We start from the raw sequence: 13659 nt of genomic DNA on the forward strand, positions 1-13659 counted from the left end.
GGCTTTTCTCTGTCAAGCCATGAACTTTTAATGATGTCTCAATAAAGCGAGCTATTTTATGAAGAACTGTGCTAGACGTTTGTTTTTCCAAAGTGGACATTACAAGACAGTTGCCAGCGGGGATGGTCCTCTGCACAATCAACTGTGATTTTTCACCTGGTCTTCACCTAACGAATGGAACAATAGGGAAATGGTGTTTGTCGGCTTTTCTACTGTGGATAACTACTATAATACTGCCCTTATGTACATGAACATATTCTAACTGCTATAACATTGCTACCTATGAATATAAACATAATTACTTTATATTTCTTTTATTACCTATATGAACATGAACATGACTACTATAGTACTGTCTCCTGTGTATAATAATACAGAATAAGAAATAACTGCTGTAATAGTATCACATGTGTATTGTAATATAACTACTAGAGATGAGCGAACATGCTCGTCCGAGCTTGATGCTCGGTCGAGCATTAGCGTACTCGAAACTGCTCGTTGCTCGGACGAATACTTCGCCCGCTCGAGAAAATGGCAGCTCCCGCCGTTTTGCTTTTTGGCGGCCAGAAACAGAGCCAATCACAAGCCAGGAGACTCTGCACTCCACCCAGCATGACGTGGTACCCTTACACATCGATAGCAGTGGTTGGCTGGCCAGATCAGGTGACCCTGGGATAGACTAGCCGCTGCCCGCGCTGCTCGGATCATTCTGTGTCTGGATGCCGCTAGGGAGAGAGCTGCTGCTGGTCAGGGAAAGCGTTAGGGTGTTCTATTAGCTTACTGTTAGGCAGGAGTGATTCTCCAAGAACCCAACAGCCCTTCTTAGGGCTACAATAACGTTCTACTTTTTTTTTTTTTTTTTTGCATCTAGTACCATTTTGTGAGGAATTAGCAGGGGGACTTGCTACCGTTGTGTTTAGCTCTTAGTGGCACACATATCCACCTCAAACACCAAACTGGGAAAATTTAGTAGGGGTTGGATTTCAATTAGGCACAGTCTGCCATTTTTCCTTTTTTATTTTACGTTTATTTTGTTTAATAACTCAGTGTCATCTCATCTGGCATAGTAGTGTGCTTTCATACTTGGCTAGAAAATAGCCATAGGAGAATCCAAACGGCTTACTTACGCCTACAGTAGCGTTATATATTTGATTTCTGGTTGATCTGCTGGTGGCTGTACTTGCTGCAGTGCATCTACTAGCCAATTGTGAGCAATTTGTAGTGAGACTTGCGACCGCTGTGTTTTGCGCTTAGTGACGCACATATCCATTGCAAAGACCGAAGTGGGAAAATTTAGTAGGGGTTGGATTTCAATTAGGCACAGTCTGCCATTTGTCCTTTTTTATTTTACGTTTATTTTGTTTAATAACTCAGTGTCATCTCATCTGGCATAGTAGTGTGCTTTCATACTTGGCTAGAAAATAGCCATAGCAATAGGATAGCATCGTTTGGTTTTAAAAACTCAAAAACACAAAAAAAAAAAAAAAAACACAAAAAAAAGTTAAAAAAAAATTAAAGCTATAACTCTCATTTTAAAAATGTTTAACCCGAGGGCTAGGGGTAGAGGACGAGGGCGGGGACGTGGGCGTCCAACTACTGCAGGGGTCAGAGGCCGTGGTCCTGGCCGGGGTGAGACACCACCTGCTTATGAGGGAGCAGGGGAACGCCGCAGAGCTACACTCCCTAGGTTCATGTCTGAAGTTACTGGGACTCGTGGTAGAGCACTGTTGAGGCCAGAACAGTGCGAACAGGTGATGTCGTGGATTGCTGACAAGCAATTTGTCCACCAGTCAGTCTTCCACGCAGTCCACCCATGTCACCGAAATCGCCACTCCTCCAGCTCCTGCACCTCAGCCTCCTCCCCCCCAGTCTGCCCCCTCCCAGGAAAATTTGGCATTTGAACCGGCATACTCTGAGGAACTGTTTTCTGGACCCTTCCCACAGTCACAAACCACTTGTCCGGTTGCTGCTGAGCAATTTTCCGATGCCCAGGTTTTCCACCAGTCACAGTCTGTGGGTGATGATGACCTTCTTGACGTAGTGGAAGTGTGTAAAGAGGTGTCCGAACGATGAGGAGACACGGTTGTCAGACAGTGGGGAAGTTGTTGTCAGGGCAGGAAGTCCGTCCCAGCCCCGATGTGCCGTCAGACAACATCATCCGTGCCCTGACCAACGCCGTTTCTGACAAGGTCCACCTGACCACGGACACGTGGACGAGTGCTGCCGGGCAGGGCCACTATATATCGCTGACGGCACATTGGGTTAACTTGGTGGAGGCTGGAAGCGAGTCTGACCCTGCGGCTGGTCATATACTGCCGACGCCGAGGATTGCGGGGCCTACCTCGGTCCAGGTGTTTCAGGCCTACTATGCCTCCTCCTCCTCCCACCCCTCCTCCACCTCCTCCTCCGAACTACCATCCGTTGGCACGGCGCCATCAGTCGGTAGCTCTAGGCACAGCAGCAGTGCCGTCGCTAAGCGACAGCAGGCGGTGCTCAAACTGCTGAGCCTAGGCGATAAAAGGCACACCGCCCATGAGCTATTACAGGGCATCACGGCGCAGACTGATCTGTGGCTGGCACCGCTGAACCTGAAGCCAGGCATGGTTGTGTGTGACAACGGCCGTAACCTGGTGGCGGCTCTGCAACTCGGCAGACTGACACATGTGCCATGCCTGGCCCATGTGTTAAATCTGATAGTTCAGCGTTTCCTCAAGACATACCCCAATCTGTCTGATTTGCTCACGAAGGTGCGCCGCATCTGTGCGCATTTCAGGAAGTCCAGCACAGATGCTGCCACTCTCAGGGCAGCGCAGCGCCGCCTCCAACTGCCCGCTCACCGACTGTTGTGCGACGTGCCCACGAGGTGGAATTCAACACTGACCATGTTATCCAGAGTTTACAAGCAGCGCCGAGCGATTGTAGACTGCCAGATGTCAACTTCCACCAGAACTGGTAGTCAGGTCAGTCAGCTTCCTCAAGTCTACAATGAGGAGTGGACGTGGATGTCTGATATCTGTCAGGTGCTGAGTAACTTTGAGGAGTCAACACAGATGGTCAGTGGCGATGCCGCCATCATCAGCCTCACCATCCCGCTGCTTGGCCTGTTGAAAAACTCTCTGATCAGCATGAAGTCGGAAGCTTTGCGCTCGTCACAAGAGACGGGGGAAGAAGATTCCCTTGTTGATAGCCAAAGCACCCTCAGGTCTGTTTCTCAGCGCATATCGGAGGAGGTGGAGGTGGAGGAGGATGAGGAGGAAGAGGAGGAGAATGTTGGCGAGACACAAGAGGGGACCATTGTTGAGTCCTTCACTGTTCAGCGTGTATGGGCAGAAGAAGAGGAGTTGGAGGAGGAGGAAATGGACAGTCAGGCCAGTGAGGGGAGTGAATTCTTACGCGTTGGTACTCTGGCGCATATGGCAGATTTCATGCTAGGCTGCCTATCCCGTGACCCTCGCGTTCAAAGAATTTATTCCAGCACCGATTACTGGGTGTTCACTCTCCTGGACCCACGGTACAAGCAAAATCTTTCCACTCTCATCCCTGCAGAGGAAAGGAGTGTGAGAATGCATGAATACCAGCAGGCCCTGGTGCACAAGCTGAAACAGTATTTCCCTTCTGACAGCGCTAGCGGCAGAGTGCGTAGTTCAGCGGGACAAGTAGCGAGGGAGAGTAGGCGAGCAGGCAGCTTGTCCAGCACTGGCAAGGGTACGCTTTACAAGGCTTTTGCCAGCTTTATGTCACCCCAGCAAGACACTGTCACCTGTCCCCAGTCTCGGCAGAGTAGGGCTGATCTTTACAGAAAGATGGTGAGGGAGTACGTAGCTGACCATACCATCGTCCTAAATGATCACACAGCTCCCTACAACTACTGGGTTTCAAAGCTGGACATGTGGCATGAACTGGTGCTGTACGCCTTGGAGGTTCTTGCCTGCCCTGCCGCTAGCGTCTTGTCCGAGCGGGTTTTCAGTGCAGCTGGTGGCATCATCACCGATAAGCGTACACGCCTGTCGACTGACAGCGCTGACAGGCTGACGCTTATTAAGATGAATAAAGCCTGGATTTCTCATAATTTCCAATCTCCACCAGGTGAAGGAAGCTCAACCTGAATAATTGATCCACTCCTCCTCCTCCTCATTTTCCTCCTTCTCCTCCTCTTTGTACAGTAAAGCAGAGGAAACTGGCTATTTTTTGACAGGGCCCACTGGCTCTAGCTATAGTACTTTATGCATTTAATTTTTCTGGAGGGCCACCTACCCGGTCCTCTGTTTTAAACAATTTTTGGGAGTGCCACGTACAGGCACTCAATCTATTCAATTTTTCTGGAGGGCCACCTACCCGGTCCTCTGTTTTAAACAATTTTTGGGAGTGCCACATACAGGCACTCAATCTATTCAATTTTTCTGGAGGGCCACCTACCTGCTCCTCTGGTTTGAAAATTTTTTTGGACTGCCACATACAGGCACTCAATCTATTCCATTTTACTGGAGGGCCACCTACCTGCTCCTCTGGTTTGAAAAATTTTTGGGACTGCCACATACAGGCACTATCCAAATTAAATTGTCTCCATAGCAGCCTCCACACGTGGTCTCCATTGCTACCTCCAAAAGTCGTCCATATAGCTGCCTCCATACATCGTCCCTTTATCAAACGAGGTGTGTCAGGCAGAAATTTGGGTTGTTTTCATGGATTCCACATCAAAGTTGTTAACTTTGTCGCCACCCTGCTGTGTTATCCACAAAATATACTGGCAAACTTTTATCATTTACCAATATTATTTCAGCGCTTTTGCGCATCTGTTTACATTCCCCTCACCTGGCATATCCTAAACTTATAAGAACGCTACTACACTTGATCTTATACAAAAGGTTCTTAGAAGTGCTGTTTGGGGAGTAGCCTAGAGACAGGGGCTTGGATTGGCGAAAGCTCGCCTGGCAGCGGAGCGCCAGCTCCATGCGCATCAGCCGCTTCTTGCGCATCTGTTTACATTCCCCTCACCCGCCATATCCCAAACTTATAAGAACGCTACTACACTTAACTTGGTGCAGGCTGGGACCGAGTCTGACCCTGGGGCTGGTCATATACTGCCGACGCAGAGAATTGCGGGGCCTACCTCGGTCCAGGTCTCAAAGGCCTACTATACCTCCTCCCAACCCTCCTCCTCCTCCGAATTACCATCCGTGGGCATGGCGCCATCAGTCGGTAGCTCTAGGCACAGCAGCAGTGCCGTCGCTAAGCGACAGCAGGCGGTGCTCAAACTGCTGAGCCTAGGCGATAAAAGGCACACCGCCCAAGAGCTATTACAGGGCATTCCACATCAAACTTGTTAACTTTGTCGCCACCCTGCTGTGTAATCCACAAAATATACTTGCAAACTTTTATCATTTACCGATATTATTTCAGCGCTTCTTGCGCATCTGTTTACATTCCCCTCACCCGGCATATCCTAAACTTATAAGAACGCTACTACACTTGATCTTATACAAAAGGTTCTTAGAAGTGCTGTTTGGGGAGTAGCCTAGAGACAGGGGCTTGGATTGGCGAAAGCTCGCCTGGCAGCGGAGCGCCAGCTCCATGCCAAGATCCAACTAACATAGTTTTAACTGCAGCACCTTTAATCTACTACTAGTTCACTGCCTCCATACATGGTCCCCTTATCAAACGAGCTGTGTCAGGCAGAATTTTGGGTTGTTTTCATGGCTTCCATGTTAACTTTGTCGCCACCCTGCTGTGTAATCCACAAAATATACTGGCAAACTTTTATCATGTACCGATATTATTTGAGCGCTTCTTGCTCACCTCCTTTGGTTCCTCTCTGCCACCCATTGGTTTGAAGCCTGAGTCCATTTAGGGTATGTCGCCATGCCACTCTCTAGCCTGCTGCCGCTGCCTCTGCATGCCGTCCCCTATAGTGTCAGGGTCAATTATTGCATGTTTTAGATGCTATCTAGCTTCATTCTGTCACTCTGTCATGGCCATGCTGTTGCCCATAATTTTGGCATAATGGTGCGATTATGCAGCCTCAGAGGCATCCATGCATGCTGCCCCTGCTGTTTCCTGTCCATTTCCGTGGTGTTTCCATCCTTTTCTGAGGTTCCCAGGTGTTTGGCCAAGCTTCCCTGTGCAGAGCCTTGGTCCCCTTGAAAAATGCTCGAGTCTCCCATTGACTTCAATGGGGTTCGTTATTCGAGACGAGCACTCGAGCATCGGGAAAAGTTCGTCTCGAATAACGAGTACCCGAGCATTTTAGTGCTCGCTCATCTCTAATAACTACAGTATTATAATATTGTCCTTTGTGGAAAAATCTGTAACTACTCTGTGGTGGTTTTCTAATTATTTCTGGTGATATAGGCAGCAGCAGTTACATTTACCTATTACTCCAGGTCTCCCTTCCTCCACCCCTCATTTCCATTCTTGTATTTTTGTAGTATATAGCCAGCAGTAGATTGGATTACAGTATTTGGTGCCAGGGGCGTTGCAATCGGACATATTTCCATATAATGGCTGCTGTTAATGGTTCCTAGAGTCGTCTTAGCAGGAAAAAAATGTGTTTTTGAATTTTGCCTTATACAAATGGTGAATGTTGTCATCTTATTTTACTTTTAAGTCGTCCCAATTTCTGCTTTTAGCTGCACTGTCAAGTGTATAAATCGCTGTGCCTGGACATATATCACACAGAGTGCTTCCCGTATCACAGCGGCCAGGGCGTCACGATGGAGCCCATTCATCCTGTTAGGTGCCAGGTGATGGATGAGGTTCCTCCATCCTGTACAAGACAGCTAACTCATTACATTTATGTTTGCTAAATTTAACCTGTTGCTGCCTTCCCTCTCCATTTAAATTCAGGTTAAGTAGAAGTGTGCAACAGAGTAATTTCTTCTATGATGTCCGTCAAGGAGGCAGAGAGGTGGAGGTTTTGAGTGTTTCAGTGAAAGGGTTCAAGTGATGTCTCAGTAATGTTGCTCTTGATGTCTGTGTACAAGTGTGTGATACTTGAGACATCTCATGTTTTACATTAATGACTCCTCACAAGAGCCTGCAACACAGATCCATCAACGCTGAAGGGTTCTTGATTGGCTTAAAAGATTTGCCCATGTAATCGGCATGTGAACTCATCCACCATCTAGGTTTGGGCTCTGCTTTTCACAGATGCCAGGCTCATTGTTTTACACTATTGCACTGGTCCATTGGTGCGCTAACATCAGGAATCTAGCTATTAAGGTAGATCCAATGGTAGGTCCCTCCTATCTTTCCCTAATCCTTTAATACTTCCTAACCCAATATAAATTTTATCTAATCAATATTTAAATTTTCAGCAGAGGTTATTGGGGCATGTAGTAACCTCTCCGGACTGCAGGGGCAAAGGCTACTCTGCTCCCCAGTAGCCTCTGCTGTCCTATCTCCTTCTGCATCTTCATTGTGCTTCTTCACGCCACTGGCTTCTTCAAGCTTTGTGCAGTAGCAAGCACATGCAAGCACAAGCTGTATCAGTAGCTCGCCGTAGAAGGAGGTGGGACAGCAGAGGCTATTGAGGAATGGAGTTGCCCACAGTCCGGGCTATTCTATGCTCCAGTTTAGAGCAGGTTAGGAAGTATTAAAGCAGGGGTCAGGTATCTTTTTGGCACCACATATTTTAAAATGTAATTAATTGAGAACTATACAATATGAACATGCCCCCTCGGTAGATAGGTAGCCTCAGCATATTCCCCCTCACTAGATAGATAGGTAGCCTGAGCACATGATCCCCAGTAGATTGATGCGTAGCCACAGCACATGCCCCCAGTAGATAGATAGGTAGCCAGAGCACATGCTCCGAGTAGATGAGTAGCCATAGCACATGCCCCCCAGCAGATAGCAACAGCAGTAGGTAGCAACAGCACATGCTCTCTCAGTAGATAGATTGGTAGCCAAAACAGATACCCCCTCAGTAGATAGATAGGTAACCACAGCAGATGCCCCCCAGTAATTAGGTAGTCACATGAATTGAATGACATGAAAAATGAATACTCATTTACCTGTTCTCCCTGCAGCCGCCTTCTCATCGCTTCCACGTTCTCTATGACTCAGGAGCCGCCACTGCCGTGCTCCTTAGGCCACAGCGCCTGTGTCATAGAGAGGTCTACTCCTCCACCTAAACAACGATGGCAACAGCGCTTGGATCCTGTGATAAGTTCTGTGTGTGTCTAATACTATAGATCGCAAGCCAGATGCATCCTTCAAAAGAGCCACGTCTGGTTTGCTAGACATAGGTTCCCGACCCCTGTTTTAAAGGATGAGGGAAAGATAGTTTAGGGCTTCGGATGTTAAGAGGAACCTACCATCTGATATATCTCAATAAGCAGATTCCTGATGGTCAGTTTCCTTTAATCAGGTTTCTTGTATTGGAATCATTTTAAAAAGTTGCTTATAGAATATATAAAAACTAACACAGCCATGGTGCCTGGGTCTATGAGTAAGGGTGGTTTCACATTAGCCTTTTTTTCACACCAATGATTTTTCACTGAACCCATTTTGGCTTATGGACAAAAGGGGGCTATTTATCAGGACCTCAGCGCACCGCCAGTGGCGCAAAGGCCATGAAATAATCGCAAATGCTAGCTTATTGCTAGCTTTTGCGATTATTTTCCCCAATCCACCACGTGAAGGGGGGGGGGCGCGGCCGGCCGGCCGAGCGGAGGGCGCAGCCGGACAGGAGTGGGCCGGCGCGGGGCGTTACTGTCCCCGCGCCTCCGCACTCGCTGCTGCAGGCGACTTTTCATACGTGAAAAGTCGCCGGCTGCGTTATTTTCTACGCCAGGCCCTGCCTGCCGTAGGATAAACGCTGCCCTGCTGGTAGCCCGATACATCAAGATGCTGCGAATTTGCATCGGAACGTATGATATATATCCCACATTCAGATTGATTTTCTCTTCCTGACTTCAGTGATTTTTCACTGATGCCTTATTGATCCATTATTTTTATTGGGCTTTTTCACACTTTTTTTCCACTGATCCTATATTGTCAGTGGACGCAAAAAGAACAGGTTTTAACCCCTACGGACTCTGCCTATTTTGGCCTTTAAGACCCGACTTTAGTGTCCTGTGTCACTATAAGTGCTTATAGCTTTGGAACACTATAAGAAATACAGGGAATTATTAGATGGTTTTCTTGTGACAAATTGGGGCACATTTACTTACCTGGCCGCTTGAGTTCACAAGGTCCGGAATATCAGACAATCAGGCAGTCTGCAGCTATTCACTAAGATTGTGCGCCCGATATCCTGCATGTGTCGCTTCCCCCGCTCAGGTTCACCGGAGTTCATCATCTTCCTCCCGGTGTATGTAAGTGCTTGGCCTGTGAAACAATTTTGAAGTAAAATCCCGCTGTTTGTCCGAATTCATCAGATCGTTTGACGGCCCGCCCCCCGGTTTGTGTCGCATGTAAGCCGGCTTGATTGCGACACAATCCGATCGTGTACGCCACAATCGCCTTCTAAATACCTATCTCAGCGCTGTGATCCCCCAAAATGTCAGAAAAAACTACGGAAATGCGGCTGCGGGACCCTTAGTAAATAAGCCCCAGTGTACCTCAAATTAGTTAAAAAATTTGGATGATATTTTTTGTGTTTAGTTATGAAAAAAATGAAATTTGGCAAAAATTGGGAAAAATTCTCTACTTTTGATGCAGATAGTCATAGCACCCAAATAAATTCATAACTTACATTTCCCAAATGTCTGCTTTATGTTGCCATGGTTTTTTAAGATTCCACATATTTTACTAGAATGTTATGAGGCTCAGAATTTGGGGGCCATTTTTCAAATTTTTGGGAAAATCACCAAAACTCATATTTAGATGGACCTACTCAACTTTTAATTGAGTGTGAGAGGCCTAAATAATAGCGAGACTCTTAAATTACCCCATTTTGGAAACTACAACCCTCAACGTATGAAAAAGTACTTTTAAGAAGTTTGTTAACCCTTTAGGTGTTTTATAGGGGTTGTGTGAAATCTGACCATGGTCACACAGGTGCAAGACTCATTAGTATCATAAAGAGTTATCAGAGCTGTGTGATATAATGGGGGTCATTTACTAAGGGCCCAATTCGCGGTTTCCCGACGTGTTATCCGAATATTTCCGATTTGCGCCGATTTTTCCTGAATTGCCCCGGGTTTTTGGCACACGCGATCGGATTGTGGCGCATCGGCGCCGGCGTGCACATGACGGAAATCGGGGGGGCGTGGCTGAACAAAAACCCGACGGAATCGGAGAAACCGCTGCATTAAAAAAAAAAAAGTGCTGGACACGCGCTTACCTGCACCCAGCAACGGATCGTGAACACCGGCGGACCTCAGCGGACTTCAGCGCAGCAGCGACACCTGGTGGACGTCGGAGGAACTGCCTTAGTGAATCACCGGAAGACCCGAATCCACTACAGAGAACGCGCCGCTGGATCGCGAATGGACCGGGTAAGTAAATCTGCCCCAATGAGTCATGCACCCGTGTGACCGTGGTTAGATTTCTGTCCACTGCTAGTAAACTTAGAGATCTCAGTTTCAGAGATCTAGAAAACCGCAACAAATTGATACAGAAAGTATATTGGAAAACTGTATATAATAACTTTTAAAATTACAAATAATAACATTAATTTACTGAAACGGGAACACCCCTTTAAGGGTTCCTGAAAAACCTTGGTGACACCCCATGCATTAATTGTAATGGTAGCTATACGATTTTTCATCCAGCTTTTCCAGGTATAGAAAACAGTAGAGGAGGATTTGTAAAAGATCTTGACAAAAGAGGACGACTGTGGGACCTGTATTTACTGGGGATTTATTGTGATTTGTCTCCTGCTGAAGAAATATTAGTGCAGGGTTTTATTCGGGAATTAGTCTCTTCGTCTCCAGTGACCACTGCGCACAGATTGAAGAGGCTGCAGAAACCCAAGGACGCAGATTTGCTCTCACCTTCTCATTGATCATCTTAACAATAGCCATTGCTTTTTAATTGGACGGTTGTTGCTCCTCTAAAAAACAACAGATTCCATCTAGTAAATGACGCACAAAGTTTCTTTGCTTTTTCATGCACAATTGAAATTTAAGCCTTTTATTTAATAGGTTGTGGCATGGTGTGGAAAATTTCCCCTTAGCACTCAAAAAATATACATATTTGTATCCTCACTTTATGCACTGTTATATACATTTATATACTTATACAGTACTGTCCCAGCAGCTGCTGACCACATGGGGGAAGTACATGGTAGGAGGTAGAGATGAGAGATCCCTAATCTTGTTGTCCTGCTGTCCTCTGTCCTTATATTTCTTATGTGAGCTGCCAGCTCCAGTGTGCACTGTGGATGATGTGCAATGTTATATACATAGTGGGGCTCATTTACTCTGGGTCGCGCTGCTCATTTTCGTCGGACTGTGTGCCTTTTTCAGGGATTACAAAGCTTGCACAGGTGTTTAACTAGTGTCTACACTGGGATTTTGGCGCACACTGTCCTTTTTTGGCGCAGCTGCGCTGGCTTCCATGCAACACAATTCGTGGGGTGTGCAGTCGGACGATACGACTGATTGTGAATCAACCCGAGATTTAACTTTCAAATTGTGTCACAAGTCCAAGCACTTAGATGCACCTCTATAAAGACGGTGAACTCTGTCGGACCTGACCGGGGAAGCGACACATGCAGGACATCGGAAAAATGATCTTAGTTAATCACGGCAGAGTGCATTATTGTCGGACAAAGCACTTTCACTGAACTCAAGCGGACAGGTAAGTAAATGTGCCCCATTATTGTGTACAATGTGCAGCATAATATGTATAAAATAATGCACATCCTCACTTCTTTAGTGTGTCAGTTGGGGTGCCAGGCCCCAGACACTGTGGGCCTCATAGCAGCTGCTATGGCTGCTACCCCTGTATCTACGCCCCTGGGTAGTAGAGATTCTGCTGTTTCCCAGTTGCAGAATTCAAGCACAGACTGTAAACCGTGCTCTGAAATACAAAGCATATCAGAAGGCTTAGTTAATAACATCTGTGATTTAAAATATATCCTTGGTGGTTGACCAGCTTAGTCCCTCAACCAATCTTATTAATTGGCAGGTTTTGGTAACCTACAATGTATGAAGACAGGAATTTTAAAAAAAAACATATCTTTAAGGGCCACTAGAGGAATTGTGTGCTCTTAAAAACAGGCTACTGAGTATATACTTCAGCTGTCACTCAGAGCAGTGAGGAGGAGCAGTAGGGCAGTTCAAGGTAGATAGCAAATAACGCTTCAAAATTGGGTACCTCCCCAAATAGCACAGAGATGCAGAATGATTTTTACTGTTGTACTGCGACTTCATACACAAAGTAATGATAATTTAATGATACAAAGTAATAGTTTTCCAGGTGTTTGCCATGACAGTGTCAGAAGTTCTGTATGATCAAAACAGCTCCTTTTAAAATGAGTCTACTAGCAATTTTAGCTCTTGGATTCTAGGATTGTAGCTGGATTAAGAGCACTGTTGTGTGGGATCTCTCTTTGTTGGGCTATTGCACAACCTTCCTTCTTCCAGTCACTACTGTAACAGGCTTTTGAATACTACAGAAGTGACTCTATGGGGAGGGCCTGTGTTCAGTTTACAGATCTCACAAACCAGTGTACCAGAAGGCTCGAAGTCCAGCTAAAATCCTGGAATATAAATGCATTTTGCCCCATCCTGCCGCTGTTAACACATACATAGATATGGTTACACAGCTCTCCTGGGCTTCTCTATAACACTGTGTGCAGTATTGTAAGGTCACAATGGCTGACATATTCCCTTTAAGTCAGTAAATCTTGAAGTAACATAAATATAGACACCAACCTTGTGTCTCATTTCCAGCATGTGACATTTAGATGCAAAGAAGTGTTCTGATGAACATTTCAGATACATCTTTAATTGAAAGGCAGTGGCAGTGAAAACCTCTGCAGTTACTTGTACACTTTATATTTGCAGTAAATCAATGGAAAGGGAACAGGTTACAGGTTCAATAAATACAATTTACATCCAAGCACTACTCCTGTTACACGCACAGCTGCAAGGCAGGATCAGGGGGCTGCTAAAAGCTTCAGCTTTCTAATACACTTGAAGGATTTTAATTGTTGAAAAATAAAAGAGCATAGATTCCAGACAGGGGCGAACTATACTATTGGGCCACCCAGTGAATGTGCACAGGGACACAGAAAGTACTGGGGACCACAGTTTCCCATAAACCACATCCTAGTGTTTCATTTCATTTAAAGTGCCAAGACTAATACATTTATTGCTAGCCTGTACTGATAGATTGTTGAAAAAACATAAAAATGGTATAACGGAATTTTTCAGTTTAGAAAAAAGACGACTGAGGGGAGACCTCATTACAATGTACAAATACCTGAACGGACAGTACAAGGATCTCTCCAAAGATCTCTTTATACCTAGGCCTGTGACCAGGACAAGGGGGCATCCTCTACGCCTACAGGAGAGGCGACTCTACCATCAACATAGACAAAGGTTCTCTACTGTAAGAGCAGTGAGACTATGGAACTCTCTGCCGCAGGAGGTTGTTATGGCGGACTCTATGTACATGTTCAAGAGAGGCCTGGATGCCTTTCTGGAGAGAAAAAATATCACGGGTTAAACATTTATTTAATTCTTAAAGGTTGGACTTGATGGA

This window comes from Engystomops pustulosus, chromosome 7, assembly GCF_040894005.1.
Source record: "Engystomops pustulosus chromosome 7, aEngPut4.maternal, whole genome shotgun sequence".
Classification (NCBI taxonomy): domain Eukaryota; kingdom Metazoa; phylum Chordata; class Amphibia; order Anura; family Leptodactylidae; genus Engystomops; species Engystomops pustulosus.